Source organism: Lepus europaeus, chromosome 4, assembly GCF_033115175.1.
Source record: "Lepus europaeus isolate LE1 chromosome 4, mLepTim1.pri, whole genome shotgun sequence".
NCBI lineage: Eukaryota > Metazoa > Chordata > Mammalia > Lagomorpha > Leporidae > Lepus > Lepus europaeus.
In genome coordinates, this window is record NC_084830.1 from 47,010,799 (window position 1) to 47,028,173 (window position 17,375).

Here is a 17,375-nt window from a genome sequence, read left to right on the forward strand (position 1 = left end):
TCCTGAATTCAGTCTAGAATGATTGAGGGTGGGGATGGGCACACACAGCACTTGCTGAAATAAAAACCACTAGGAGAGGATCTTGTTTGGAGTAAAATAATAAATTCCATTTGAAGTTTGACGTGCTTAAAGACTTGTTGGAGAAATGAGAAGTAGACAGTTGCATATTAGGGTCTGAAGCTGAGAAAGATTTGAGTAGGAAGTATTTATTTGGGTTTCAGCATACAGAAAGTGATCAAGGATAGTCATGGATGAGATAATTTAGGATGAGCTAATAAGGTGAATACATTTAAAACTTGTGAAGAAGAGACTATGCCAGCAAAGGACACTGAAAAATGCTTAAGTTATAAGGTGGCAAACCAGGAAAGTAAAATGGCATGGAAGCCAAGAAAGAAGTGTTTCATGAAGGAATACTAAAATATTTACACCACATCTTATGATATAGAGTTGACTAGGACATTGGCAAAAACTTTCTCAGGGGCTTGATGGAGGCAGAGGCTAGATCAGGATGAAGTGAAGAATCAGGCAGAAGTTAGGAATCGGACAGTGAGGGAAGTCTGCAGTGTGCTATAAAGGAAAGTAGAACAACATGACAATGCCCTCATCCTGTGACCTTCTGACAGTGCCCTTGCCTTAGTGCAGAGACCTGAAAGAGTTAAGCATCCGCTTTGCATTGCAGCTCTGCCACCTGGTACTCAGCCATATATATTCTGTGACTACAAAAGATAAGTGAGACTTTCAAGCTATTGTTGATGGTTTCTGATTTCCTTTTCTGTTTAGTAGAACATTCACTACCTTCAATTTCTCCTTTTCTCTCTGCATCCCTTCTAGGGCATTGCAAATAACCACTTTTCTGTAATCACCATGTGCACCATGAGCAAGTAAGTGCCACAGCTGTGTTATCACCAGCATGTTGCCAGCTCCTGCACTTCACACCAAAACTTGCCAGTGGTCACTGGAGTAATTGGATGTCCTGGCAGTGCTGGGTCACCGGTGTCACACTGACTTTTCCATACACACGAAGCCTGCCTTAGTTCAAGTGTGCTGCTGTAACAATAATACCGGAAACTGGGTAATTTATAAGAAAAGAAATTTCTTTCTTTTTCTTTTTTTTTTTTTTTTACAGGCAGAGTGGACAGAGAGGGAGACAGAGAGAAAGGTCTTCCTTTTTGCCGTTGGTTCACCCTCCAATGGCCGCCGCGGTAGGCGCGCTGCGGCCGGCGCACCGCGCTGTTCCGAAGCCAGGAGCCAGGTGCTTCTCCTGGTCTCCCATGGGGTGCAGGGCCCAAGGACTTGGGCCATCCTCCACTGCACTCCCTGGCCACAGCAGAGAGCTGGCCTGGAAGAGGGGCAACCGGGACAGGATCGGTGCCCCGACCGGGACTAGAACCCGGTGTGCTGGCGCCGCAAGGCGGAGGATTAGCCTAGTGAGCCGCGGCGCCGGCTAAGAACAGAAATTTATTTCCCCCACAGTTCTGGAGGCTGAAATATCTATGGTGTGGTGCTGCCAAGTTTGGTATCTGGTGGGGAGCCATTCCTCATTGGTGGCACCATTGAGTTTTCCTCATGTGGTAGAAGGGAAAGAAGAGAAATTGGGCTGAGTTCCCTGTGTAATGTCTTCTAATGTAAGGGTCTTGATCCGTCCATGAGGGCAGAGCCTCTGGATTCAATTGCTTCTACCCAGGTCTTAATTTCTGCTATGATCCCTTTGGGGTTTCAGCTCCAGCATACTAATCCTGGAGGAACATATGCATTCAGATCATTAACAGAAGCTATGTGTGCCTTTCTAAAATATGTGAGCCCTTGATCAGAGAGTGCCTTTATGAACTATAGAGAGAACACCTCTGAGAAAGTGCCTAGAAGTTCATTGACATGGCTGCCTTTGAGAAAGGAACCAAGGGTAAAGGGACTGGTCACTTAATTTTCACTGTGTAACATCTTATACATTATAACTTTTAAAGAATAATAATGATGAAGACAACTAGAAAATAAATACACAATGCCTATCATTTTGATTTTTTCTGCTGGAGAGAGAATTTCACAATTTTATGTCTTTGAATCTCTTTAAGAATGAAAGCATTTGGATTTTAGTCTAATACAAAAATACATTCCTCTTTTAACTCAGCGGTGGATTCCATTAACCATTTCTGTTATTTTTGTATAGTTAAGATGGAAACAGAATGTAAGAAAGAATACATAAATTAAAGAAATCACAATGCCTGTAAGTACACCTAACGTTCTCTTACAAATGAAGACACTCATTTTCTTATCTCCTAAGTGGAGATAAGTACCTAGTTAGGGCTGAACCAGGACAGCGATTGTTACACAGAGCCAGGGGCAGCTGGACCCAGGAAGCCTGAGCCTCTGCTATTGTCAGGGGAGCTGGTGATGTAGTGAGTCATGTGTACAAATACATCTGCAGTTGTGTGGAGTCACACACCAGAGACCAGCTGGCAGGTAAGAGTACTAAATTAGTAGTTGAGGGGAACACATGGATTATGATTCTAGGATAGCAGGAATCTTAAGTCTCTTCACATACAAGATAAGTGTATTGGATGAATTGTTCTTTGAGACACCCTTAAGTCTAGTCTATCCTCTCCCTTTGAGTATAGAATCAATAAAATAGAATTAAATGTGGGTTCACCTCATTACAAAAACTTAATGCATGAAGATCTAGATTTTACAAAGGAGCAAATTGAAGGTGACTTATTTTTCAAAAGCTTCTCCATTGGAGTCTGTTAAAATTCATCTGAGATTCAGGAGAGCTCAGAAAACTGATTCTGCTGACAGGTCACACTCCTAAGTGCTCACATGAGAACCTCTGGGGTGAGACCTGGGGAGTAGGGCTTTACAAGCCGCCTGATGATTCCATTGAGCAATCTAGACTGAAAAACGCAAGTAGTGAGCTTACCCAGTGCAATTCAATTAAATACTCATATGCAATTGTTTAAACAAGGACACTAGTACAGACCAGGAATAATTTCTAAAAAGAGATATATAAAGGCTATACAGTCATGGAAGCAAAGTCATAGTATTATGATGTATAAACACCAGTCCTTCAGAAGGAAATTTGCATGTTTCCTGAAATACACCAAGTGGAAGAACTGACAGTACATTGTGATAAAATGTTGATGAAACTATTTCTTTAGAACATTGACCAACTCTGAGGGGGAGGCATTGTTGACCAAAGCTAAACTCACATTTGCATCATGTGTTTCAAGTTTGTTGTCATGTTCAATTTAGCTGTTTAGTAAATTTATTTAGACATGCTTGCAAGTGGGTTATTAATTTACTTTTAAACATATCTCCATTATAAATCCCAGATAAAACCACAAAGAGTACATTGGTTATGTGAAAAAAGAGGCTCAGATTTGTTCATGGCACTGGTTTCCAGGAAGGGTGAATGCTTCTTGTAAAATCACTCTTACTTTGTTATCAAGAAAGAAGAGATTGGAGATCTAAGGCCAAGAGGGGTGATTCCAACTGGACAATGCTCATAAATTCAAGAAGATCTCTTGAGTTGTCAGCTGACAGATGCAAGAGGAAATTATTGCTCAGGTTGAGGAGACTGTGGCAGCTGTCAGTGACTTGACTGAGAAAAATATTTTTCCAGTCGTAATCATGTAAACCCTGAATATTGATTTAACTAAAACTTGTGATGTAATTATACTGGAAGATAGAGGAAGGCAAGATTAGGTTGGGATGTGAGGCATTGTAAAACTAACTAAATCCTCACATTTCATATTACAAATTTAATGGTGAACATGTAAAATTTTTTTAAATCAAGGAAAATGAATGTTAACAGGTACTTAAAAGTTTATGGTGCTGTAAAGCAGAGGAAAAACCTAAAAGAGTTGAAAGTGTTTGTCTCTGAGGAGCGGGAATCAGAGAGGGAGGCCTGACAGGGAATTGTTGTTACTGTGATGGTCTTTATTGTTTTTATTTTGCAAACCATAAACATGTGCTAATTTGATAAAAATTAAGTGAAAAACAATGTCTGGAAGGATACATATTTAATTGATGACAGTGATTTTCCTTAAAGAGAGGGATGAGATTGGAAACTTCTCTTCTTGTTGTTCAAGCTTCTGAATTGTCCACATTTTTTTACAATGAGAATATGTTCATGCATCATTTATATACCTAAAATAAATAAAATGAAAGAAATAATGGAAGACTGTAGCCTAAGACAAGATATTTTGTGCTAAAATATTCTTATAATTGCTGAAAAATATGAACAAAAAGTGTAATTGAAAATAAAATCAAAGGACTAGAACTCAAAATTTCAGGAGTACTAAACAAAATTTATGGATGATTTACATCAACATTGAAAAAAACAAATAATCTCCGTGATCCATAAATTATTCCAGTACACAAAAACCTGGAAGCTATAGAATTTATTTAACCAAACTTTAAAAACTTGATAAGGAAAGCAATAGCAAAAGAAAATTGTGATTGTTATTATTTACAAAAATTTTAAATAAAATATCATCAAATAGAACAGAATTATGTAATAAAATAATACAGCACATGGCTAAATGGAGATATAGCAGTACTTCAAAAATGACTCAACACAAGAAAATTTTACTACTATGATTTACTATGTTAATACTTAAAGAACAGCCTTAAAATCATCTCAAATAAATGCTAAAAATTTTTGATAAAATTCAGTCATCCAGGGTAGGCATTGAGTCTTATGTACACATGAATGAGGATGCTTATGTCCTACTTCAGAGTACCAGGGCTTGATACTGGCCTCTGGCTCCTGATGCCAGCTTCCTGCTAATGCAGATCCATGAAGGTACAGTGATGGTTCAAGTAGTTGAGCTTCTGCCACCCACATGAGAAACCTCCATTGAGTTCTTTGTTTCCCGTTTCAACCCTGTAAGACATTTGGGGAGGTACCAGCAGATGGGATCTCCCACCCCCCCACATCTACTCCTTCTCCCGTTCTCCCTCTTTGTCTCTGAAATAATGAATCAATGATCTTTAAGAAGTACAATCATTTAAATGATATAAACATATTTATTCATGTAAAAATAGTATTTTTATTTTAAAGAGCATCATACCTATTGACTGGTCAAACTTTATAAGCATTTCTAATTAGAAAAATAAAAGGGTTCCTAATATCACTGAGATGCTAAACTTTGTACTGAACATTAGATTATGTACTTAGGAGAAAGAATAAGACATATAAGTATTGGAAAGGACAGAGCAAAAATGATTTTTATATTAATAAGTCAAGGGAAATAATTGAAAACTGTTAAGGCAAATAAGATAGCTAAGCAAACTTGCTAAGGATGGGCATCACATATTAAAATTAAGAAATTTGACATACAAGATACTAAAACAGGTGTCTTTTTAGTTTTAGATGGGTTCTTAAGGCCATAGGTGGCAGCTGTTTTCCCACAATCCAGTTAGGGCTGGACCATTGGTAAGGGAATAAACAGTTCTATAATCTTTGTCTTATCCAAATCAACAGTATGAAAGAATTGAAAATTTGCTGGTAAAAATTGAAGTAATTATTTCTGTGACGTAAGAGTGATGATACAGGGCCACTTAGACAATGTTTCTTGGAGCTTAAGGGTCACAAATATGAGGATTTAAAGATATTACAAAACTGGTAATCATGTCTATATTTGTAAATCTGTAAGGAAATATCTTGCACTAGCAACAGTAGCTACTTTGGAGCAAGGAGGTTTTGAGATTTACTTGAATTGATTGAAAAATAATTTATATTTCTGCATCTATAAATGAATTACATGCTGAAAACTTGCTTTTGTCAATCATGTATGTCTGAAGAGATTGTAACTTCTGGGTCCATGAATTCATGCCTTTTGGTAACAACCAAAGGTTTTCCAAAGTCTGAAGATTTGACTCAGCTCTATAAAAAGACTTGATTTTTGATCATTTATCTTTTTATGAAATTTATCTTGTCTTACATGCTTATATCATAAATGTCTGCTTATGATCAAAATTCAAATAATACAGCACAATGAGGGGCGGAGCCAAGATGGCAGATAGTGAGGACGTGTGCTGTAGTTTGGGAAAATAAAGTTTCATAAAAGTGGAATTACTGTAGCCTCAGGAAAAGACTCAAGAAAAAAACTGCAGAGGAAACACTTCCGGATCCAGTGGATGTGACACAGAGGACCTACAGGGAGCCCACCGCGTGGAAAACCAACCGCGGGAGACGATCCGAGCGGCGGGAGAGGAGCCAAGCGGCAGGAGAGGAGACGAGCGGCGGGAGAGGAGCCGAGCGGCAGGAGACGAGCCACAGAATCTCGCCAGCGCGGGAACCAACGGAGGAGGGTAAGACCTCAGAAACCCGAGACATTGGGGGGGGGGGGAACAGAGGCCTCTCCCTTCACTCACCAAGCAAAACAAAGAGCACCACGATTTTGCACATGTAAAGCGCAGCCAAACTCAGTAACTTTAGCAAAACTCCAGAACACATTGAGGGCTGCATAAACTCTTTGTGTGGTCCCAGGGGTAGATCAAACGAATACTCACAGAGGCCAGATTTCAACTACCCTCAACTCTACTCCCAACTGAGTCAAAAAAAAAAAAAAAAAACCACCATAAATTATCTCCAACATGCCAAACAACAAACATAGAAGCCGAGGTAACAAGAGCAAGGAAGACACTATGACGCCCCCAAATGAGAAAGACACGCCAATGCAAGATTATGAAGATGAAGAGATAGAGGAAATGCAAGAAGCAGATCTCAAAAAATTGATAAGAACATTAAGAAGTTCCCAAAAACAAATTCTTGAACTACAGAAATCCTTAATGGACAAGATACAAAATCTCTCCCGTGAAAATGAAATATTAAGGAGGAATCAAAATGAAATGAAACAACTAGTAGAACATGAAACTATGATAGTGACAAAAAATCACAATGAAATGAAGAACTCAATAGATCAAATGGAAAAACACATTAGAGAGCCTTAAAAACAGAATGGGTGAAGCTGAAGAGAGAATATCGGAATTAGAAGACAGAGAACAGGAAAGGAAACAGTCAAATCAAAGAAAAGAAGAAGAAATCAGAAATCTAAAAAATACTGTCAGGAATCTACAAGATACTATTAAAAAAACCAACATTCGGGTTCTAGGAGTTCCTGCAGGCATGGAAAGGGAGAAAGGATTAGAAGGCCTTTTTAGTGAGATACTAGCAGAAAATTTCCCAGGTTTGGAGAAGGACAGAGGCATCCTAGTACAGGAAGCTCATAGAACCCCTAATAAACATGATCAAAAGAGATCTTCACCACGACACGTCGTGATCAAATTCACCACAGTGAAACACAAAGAAAAGATCCTAAAATGTGCAAGAGAGAAACGCCAGATTACTCTCAGAGGATCTCCAATTAGACTTACAGCTGACTTCTCATCAGAAACCCTACAAGCCAGGAGAGAATGGCGAGATATAGCCCAGGTACTAAGAGAGAAAAACTGCCAGCCCAGAATATTATATCCTGCAAAGCTCTCATTTGTGAATGAAGGTGAAATAAAGACCTTTCACAGCAAACAGAAATTGAAAGAATTTGTCGCCACTCGTCCAGCCCTGCAAAAGATGCTTAAAGATGTGTTACATACAGAAACACAGAAACACGGTCACCAATATGAAGGAAGGCAAAGGAAGGAAACCTCACAGCAAAAGATCACAGGAATCTCAAACCAGATATTAGAAAATATCTTTGGCAAATGGCAGGGCAAAGTTACTCCTTCTCAATAGTCACATTGAATGTTAATGGCTTGAACTGTCCAGTTAAAAGACACTGATTGGCTGATTGGGTTAAGGAACAAAACCCATCTTTTTGCTGCTTACAAGAAACTCATCTTTCCATACAGACTGAAAGTGAAAGGCTGGAAAAAGATATACCATGCCAACAGAAATGAAAAAAGAGCAGGCGTAGCCATCTTAATATCGGACAACATAAACTTCTTTACCACAAAAACTGTCAGGAAAGACAAAGAGGGGCACTATTTAATGATTCAGGGATCCATTCAACAGGAAGATATAACAATTATCAATGTATATGCACCTAATCACAGGGCACCAGCTTATTTAAAAGACTTGTTAAGGGACTTAAAGGGAGACTTAGACCCCAATACAGTAGTACTGGGGGACTTCAATACTCCACTCTCAGAGATAGACAGATCAACAGGACAGAAGATCAACAAGGAGACAGCAGATTTAAATGACACTATAGCCCAAATGGATCTAACAGATATCTACAGAACATTTCATCCTACATCTAAGGACTTTACATTCTTCTCAGCAGTATATGGAACCTTCTCTAGGATTGACCACATACTAGGCCATAAAGCAAGTCTCAGCAAATTCAAAAGAATTAGAATCATACCATGCAGCTTCTCAGACCACAAAGGAATGAAATTGGAAATTAGCAACTCAGGAATCCCCAGAGCACGTGCAAACACATGGAGATTGAACAACATGCTCCTGAATGAACAATGGGTCATAGAAGAAATTAAAAGAGAAATCAAAAATTTTCTGGAAGTAAATGAGGATAACAGCACAACATACCAAAACCTATGGGATACAACAAAAGCAGTGTTAAGAGGAAAATTTATATCAATAGGTGCCTACATCAAGAAATTGGAGAGGCACCAAATAGATGAGCTTTCAAGTCATCTCAAGGATCTAGAAAATCTGCAGCAAACCAAACCCAAACCCAGTAGAAGAAGGGGAATAATTAAAATCAAAGAAGAAATCAACAGGATTGAATCCAAAAAACATTACAAAAAATCAGCCAAACGAGGAGCTGGTTTTTTGAAAAAATAAAGAAAATTGACCCATTGGCCCAACTAACTAAAAAAAGAAGAGAAAAGACCCAAATCAATAGGATCAGAGATGAAAAAGGAAACATAACAACAGACACCACAGAAATAAAAAGAATCATCAGAAATTACTACAAGGACTTGTATGCCAGCAAACAGGGAAATCTATCAGAAATGGACAGATTCTTGGACACATACAACCTACCTAAATTGAGCCAGGAAGACATAGAAAACCTAAACAGACCCATAACTGACACAGAAATTGAAGCAGTAATAAAGGCCCTCCCAACAAAGAAAAGCCCAGAACCAGATGGATTCACTGCTGAGTTCTACCAGACATTTAGAGAAGAACTAACTCCAATTCTTCTCAAACTATTCAGAACAATCGAAAAAGAGGGAATCCTCCCAAATTCTTTCTATGAAGCCAGCATCACCTTAATTCCTAAGCCGGAAAAAGATGCAGCATTGAAAGAGAATTACAGACCAATATCCCTGATGAACATAGATGCAAAAACACTCAATAAAATTCTGGCCAATAGAATGCAACAACACATCAGAAAGATCATCCACCCAGACCAAGTGGGATTTATCCCTGGTATGCAAGGATGGTTCAACGTCCGCAAAACAATCAACGTAATACACTACATTAACAGACTGCAGAAGAAAGACCATATGATTCTCTCAATAGACGCAGAGAAAGCATTTGATAAAATACAACACCCTTTCATGATGAAAACTCTAAGCAAACTGGGTATGGAAGGAACATTCCTCAATACAATCAAAGCAATATATGAAAAACCCACGGCCAACATCCTATTGAATGGGGAAAAGATGGAAGCATTTCTGCTGAGATCTGGTACCAGACAGGGATGCCCACTCTCACCACTGCTATTCAATATAGTTCTGGAAGTTTTAGCCAGAACTATTAGGCAAGAAAAAGAAATTAAAGGGATACAAATCGGGAAGGACGAACTCAAACTATCCCTCTTTGCAGATGATATGATTCTTTATTTAGGGGACCCAAAGAACTCTACTAAGAGACTACTGGAACTCATCGAAGAGTTTGGCAAAGTAGCAGGATATAAAATCAATCCACAAAAATCAACAGCCTTTGTATACACAGGCAATGCCACGGCTGAGGAAGAACTTCTAAGATCAATCCCATTCACAATAGCTACAAAAACAATCAAATACCTTGGAATAAACTTAACCAAGGACGTTAAAGATCTCTACGATGAAAACTACAAAACCTTAAAGTGAGAAATAGAAGAGGATACCAAAAAATGGAGAAATCTTCCATGCTCATGGGTTGGAAGAATCAATATCATCAAAATGTCTATTCTCCCAAAAGCAATTTATACATTCAATGCAATACCCATCAAGATACCGAAGACATTCTTCTCAGATCTGGAAAAAATGATGCTGAAATTCATATGGAGACACAGGAGACCTCGAATAGCCAAAGCAATCTTGTACAACAAAAACAAAGCTGGAGGCATCACAATACCAGATTTCAGGGCATACTACAGGGCAGTTGTTATCAAAACAGCATGGTACTGGTACAGAAACAGATGGATAGACCAATGGAACAGAATAGAAACACCAGAAATCAATCCAAACATCTACAGCCAACTTATATTTGATCAAAGATCCAAAACTAATCCCTGGAATAAGGACAGTCTATTCAATAAATGGTGCTGGGAAAATTGGATTTCCACATGCAGAAGCTTGAAGCAAGACCCATACCTTTCACCTTACACAAAAATTCACTCAACGTGGATTAAAGACTTAAATCTATGACCCGAAACCATCAAATTATTAGAGAGCATTGGAGAAACCCTGCAAGATATAGGTACAGGCAAAGACTTCTTGGAAAAGACCCCAGGAGCACAGGCAGTCAAAACCAAAATTAACATTTGGGATTGCATCAAATCGAGAAGTATCTGTACTTCAAAAGAAACAGTCAGGAAAGTGAAGAGGCAACTGACAGAATGGGAAAAAATATTCGCAAACTATACTACAGATAAAGGGTTGATAACCAGAATCTACAAAGAAATCAAGAAAATCCACAACAACAGAACAAACAACCCACTGAAGAGATGGGCCAAGGACCTCAATAGACATTTTTCAAAAGAGGAAATCCAAATGGCCAACAGACACAGGAAAAAATGTTCAAGATTACTAGCAATCAGAGAAATGCAAATCAAAACCACAATGAGGTTTCACCTCACCCCAGTGAGAATGGCTCACATCCAGAAATCTACCAACAATAGATGCTGGAGAGGATGCGGGGAAAAAGGGACACTAACCCACTGTTGGTGGGAATGCAAACTGGTTAAGCCACTATGGAAGTCAGTCTGGAGATTCCTCAGAAACCTGAATATAACCCTACCATACAACCCAGCCATCCCACTCCTTGGAATTTACCCAAAGGAAATTAATTTGGCTAATAAAAAAGCCATCTGCACATTAATGTTTATCGCAGCTCAATTCACAATAGCTAAGACCTGGAACCAACCCAAATGCCCATCAACAGTAGACTGGATAAAGAAATTATGGGACATATACTCCATAGAATACTATACAGCAGTAAGGAACAATGAAACCCAGTCATTTGAAACAAGATGGAGGGATCTGGAAAACATCATGCTGAGTGAATTAAGCCAGTCCCAAAGAGACAAATATCATTTGTTTTCCCTGATCGGCGACAACTGAGCACCAAAGGGGAAACCTGTTGAAGTGAAATGGACACTATAAGAAACAATGACCTGATCAGCTTTTGTCCTGACTCTAGATGTACAATGTAATACTTTATCCTTTTTAGTATTAGTTGTTGTTGTTGTTGTTCTAGTACTAGTGGTTGAACTCTGTAAATAACACACAATTATTCTTAGGTGTTTAAATTTTAACTGAAAAGTGATCCCTGTTAAATTTCAGAGTGGAAAAAGAGAGGGAGGAGATGCACAATTTGGGACATGCACAATCAGTCTTGCCCCAAATGATGGAGTTAGAAATGTGCCAGGGGATTCCAATTCAATCCCATCAAGGTGGCATGTACCAATGCCATCTCACTAGTCCAAGTGATCAATTTCAGCTCACATTCGATGGCTCTGATAGGTCTAAAAATCAAAGGGATTACACAAACAAGACAAGTGTCTGCTAATATTAACTGATAGAATCAAAAAGGGAGAGAAAGATCCAACATGGGAAGTGGGATACACAGCAGACTCATAGAATGGCAGATATCCTAAATAGCACTCTGGCCTCAGAATCAGCCCTTAAGGCATTCAGATCTGGCTGAAGAGCCCATGAGAGTATTGTAGGCATGGAAAGCCAAGATACCATGGAAAAGAAAAAAAGAAGAAGACCTAAATGAAAGATCTCAGTGAGATCCCAATGGAAAGAATGGGGCCATCAAAGAAGGAGGTACCTTTCTCTGAAGGGAGGAGTAAACTTCCACTTTGACTGTGACCCTATCGGAATAAGATCAAAGTCAGCGAACTCTAAAGGCTTCCATAGCCCTGGCAACTCATGACTAGAGCCTAGGGAGATTACTGACGCCATGAACAGGAGTGTCAAATTGTTAAGTCAGCAACAGAAGTCACTGTGTACTTGCATCCCATGTGGGATCTGTCCTTAATGTGTTGTCTAATGTGCAGTGATGCTATAACTAGTACTGAAACAGTATTTTACACTTTGTGTTTCTGCGTGGGTACAAACTGATGAGATCTTTACTAATTACATACTGAATCGATCTTCTGTATATAAAGATAATTGGAAATGAAAAAAAAAACCTGGTGTTAAATTGGAAATGGCATAGAAAATTAATTAATTTAAAAAAATATTATGTAGGATCTCTGTCTTTAATGTGCTGTACACTCTTATTTAATGCTATAACTAGTACTCCAACAGTATTTTTTTTTTCACTTTGTGTTGCTATATGGGGGAAAACTGTTGAAATCGTTACCTAATATATACAAAACTGATCTTTTGTATATAAAGAGAATTGAAAATGAATCATGATGTGATAGGAAGGGGAGAGGGAGCGGGAGGGGGGAGGATTGTGGGTGGGAGGAAAGTTTTGGGAGGGGGAAGCCATTGTAACCCATAAGCTGTACTTTGGAAATTTATATTCATTAAATAACAGTTTAATTAAAAAAAATACAGCACAATGGAAGTTAAGTTAATGCTCCTCGTCACCTGTCCTTCTTGTTACATCTCTATGTCAGAAGTCATCAGCAATATCAGTTCAGTGTACTTCTGTAGGGATAACTTTTGTGCATTAACATACATATGTAAGTCCCTATAACACATTACATACATTAAATTCAGCTTGGTATATCATCCTGCAGCTGGCTCTTTATCTTAATGATAATCATGGGGATATTCCACATTAAGACATACAGCTCACTCACACTCTTTTAAACCCTGATCCTTTTTTAGTATGATATCTTATAATTAATTTCTTAAGAAAAAGTAGATTAATTTGTTTAACGGAATGCACTTCCTGCTGCTCCAACCACATGACTGTGTAATGTGAACATTATGTATTGTAATTCCTAACTTATCAAAAATTTAACCACTTCAGCAAAAAATTTAAACTTCTGAAAAATATTACAGATAGAAATCACTAAATGTTTTCCACATGAATTACTCCAAATTAATTGTTACATTTATGTCATTTTATACTATGATAAACTATTATGGTTTTGTTCACATTATAAACTTTGGGGAAACTGGAAAGATCCACTGAAAAATGAAAATGAGAATTAGTATAAAAGCTGGCAACATTGATCGGGTATTTGAGTAAATGCAAGCAATTGCAATACAAATATAAGAGTGGGAATAAGAGTGGGAGGAGATGTATAGTTTGGCACATGCTCAATCAGACTTACCCCTAATGGTAGAATTAAAAATGTGCCAGGGGATTCCAATTCAATCCCATCAAGGTGGCATGTACCAATGCCATCTCATTAGTCAAAGTGATCAGTTTCAGTTCAGAATTGATCATAATGATAGAATTAAGAGTCAAAGGGATCACATAAACAAGACAAGTGTCTGCTAATACTAACTGATAGAATTAAGGAGAGAACGATCCAACATGGGAAGCAGGATACACAGCAGACTCATAGAATGGCAGATGTCCTAAACAGCACTCTGGCCTCAGGATCAGCCCTTAAGGCATTCAGATCTGGCTGAAGAGCCCATGAGAGTATTTTAGGCATGGAAACCCAAGACACTCCGGCAAAAGAAAAAAAATGACCTAAATGAAAGATCTCTGCGAGTGAGATCCCAGTGGAACGAATGGGGCCATCAAAGAAGGAGGTACCTTTCTCTGAAGGGAGGAGAGAACTTCCACTTTGACTATGACCTTTCTAAATAAGATCAGACTTGGCAAACTCAAAAGGCTTCCATAGCCCTGGAAACTCATGACAAGAGCCTAGAGTGTTTACTGATGCCATAAATAAGAGTGTCAATTGTTAAATCAACAACAGGAGTCACTGTGCACTTACTCCCCATGTAGGATCTCTGTCCTTCATGTGTTGTACTATGTGAATTAATGGTATAACTAGTACTCAAACAGTACTTTATACTTTGTGTTTCTGTGTGGGTGCAAACTGTTGAAATCTCTACTTAGTATATACTAAGTTGATCTTCTGTATATAAAGATAATTGAAAATGAATCTTGATGTGAATGGGATGGGAGAAGGAGTGGGAGATGGGATGGTTGCAGTTGGGAAGGAGGTTATGGGGGGAAAAGCTGCTATAATCCAAAAGTTGTACTTTGGAAATTTATATTTATTAAATAAAAGTTAAAAAAATAAATTAAAAAATAGGGAAAAAAAAGTCTGCACATCTCAGCCGTGGCCATTGAGCTTCTCTAGGGCCGGACTATGACTGTATTCCCTGAATGTCACCGGAAGTACATTCACCAGAAACTGATTGTTAAAGAAATAAATCAATGAGTAGATGAAAAAAGAAATCCTAAAAAAAATCTTAAATATCCACACTGAATTTTATTTGAAAAGCATACAAATAGAAATACTGAAGAATAGACCATACAAATATAAGAAGAAAGTATTCATAGATCTTTATGGAACATACACAGTTCACTTTTGTGATTGTTGATGTCTAGCATTTTGATGAATATTCATGATTATGAATAAGATAATGAGAATTGTCTTCATTTGGTAGATATCATAGCAGAAAACATAATCTTTTATTATTTTTGTAGAAATTGAATATTAATGTCAATGATATCACATTATTTAAAACAATCAAAGGTTTGAAAAATTAGTAAGATTATGGTACACATGGTTACCAAAACCATTTTGGAAAATATAAGAAGTTCTGTTATTCAGTAATTTATTTATTTTTAATTTATATATTTAAGGTATACAACATAGTGTTTTGATATACATAAACATAGAAAAATCATTACTAAAGTTAAGGAAATGTACATATCCATCTCCCTCCAAGTTTACCTGTTTGTATGTCTGTGTAACAACATCTAAAATCTACTCTTTCAGCAAATTTTCAATGTACAATACAATTATATTACCTATAGACCTCCAAATGTGCATTATTCATCTTACAGAACTCTAAGGTTATACATTTTGATCTACATTTCTCTGTTTCCTCCCTCTTACCATTTCTGGTAATCATCATTCTATTTTCCCAGTTCCTATGCATTCAACTTTTTCCTTAAAAAAAAAAAAGATTTATTTATTAATTTGAAAGGCAGAGAGTTAGAAAGAGAGAGAGAAAGAGAGAGAGAGAGAGAATGAGAGTTTTTCATCTACTGGTTCACTACCCAAATGACCACAACGGGTGGGACTTGGTCTGGCCAAAGCCAGGAGCCTGGAACTCCATCTGGGTCCCCGACATGGGTAGCAAGGGCCCAAGTACCCAGTTCATTTTCTGTTGCATTCCCAGGTTCATTAGCAGGGAGCAGAATTAGAAGCAGAAGAAGATTCCAACCAGTACTCAGATGGGATGTCGACTAGGTAGGCAGTGACTTAATCTGCTGCCCCACCATCCCAGCCACTCAACTTTTTCTTAAATCAACATATAAGAGAAATCATTCAGTATTTTAAAGTAGCAGAATACAAAATTAATACATAAAAATCAGTCACTTTTTTAACAGCAACAAAAGACTTATGTGAAAAAGAAATCAAGAAAACAGTCACATTTATGATAGCAACAAAACAATAAAATACTTAGGAATAAACTTCACAAAGGAGGTGAAAGACCTTTACACTGAAAACCAGGATGCACTGATGAAGGAAACTGAAGAAACAAATAAATGGAAATACATTCCATGTTGTGGATTGGAAGAATTAGTACTACTAAAATGTCTACACTACCCAAAGATGATAAACAAATTTAATGCAATTCCTATTAAGAAAATGGTATTTTCACAGAAACATAAAAAAACTAAAAATTTATATAGAACTACCAAAGAACTCAAATAGCCAAAGCAATCTTGAGAAAGAAAAATAATGTTGAAGGCATTACACTTCTTGATTTCAATTGTATTACAAACTATAATAATCAAAACAGTAGGATGCTGTCATACAAGAAGAAACATAGATCGATGGAACAAAACTGAGATTCCAGAAATAAATCCAGCATAGTAGTAGTCCATTTTCAACAAGGCCACCAAGAAGACACAAGAAAGAACAGTCTCTTCAATAAATAGTATTCAGAAAACTGAATATCTGCATGTAATATGTACTTTTATCTCATACCATACACAAAAATAAAATCAAAATGGATTAAAGACCTAAATGTAAGATTTGAAACTGTAAAATCCCTAGGAGAAATATAAAGGATGGGGGCTGGTGTTGTGTTTCAGCAGGTTAACCTGCCACTTGCGACACTTGTCAGCCCATATCAGAGTTCCCTTCTGATCCAGCTGCCTGCTAACGCACCTGAGAAAGCAGCAGAAAATGGTCCAAGCACTTAGACCTCTTGCCACTCACATGAGAGACCCAGATGGAGCTCTGGGCTCCTGGTTTCAGGCCCAGTCCCGCCACTCTGGCCATGTGGGGAGTAAACCAGTGGATGAAAGATCTCTCTCTTTCTCTCTCTCTCTCTCTCTCTCTCTCTCTCTGTGTGTGTGTGTCACTCTGCCTTTCAAATAAATAAATCTTTTAAAAGATTTAAAAAGAAAAATAAGAGAAAATACCTTGATATTGACCCTTGCAATGATTTTTTTTCATATCACATCAAGTTCAGGCAATGAAAGCAAAGATAAAGAAGAACTATATTAAAAAGGGAAAAATCAACAAAATGAAAAGCCTATGGATTGGCAGAAAATATATCTGATAAGAGGATAATATCCACACTATATAAGGAAGTAAACTCAACAAGTAAAAGCAAATAAATTACCCAATTTACAATGAGCAGAAGACCTAAATAGACATGGCCTACATGTTTGTGAAAATATGCTTAACCTAACTAGTCATCAGGGAAATACAAACCGAACCACAGTGAGATATCACCTCACATCTGTTGGGATGGCTGTTATCACTAGGACTAGTGATAACAAATGTATGAAAGGGTAGAAGAGA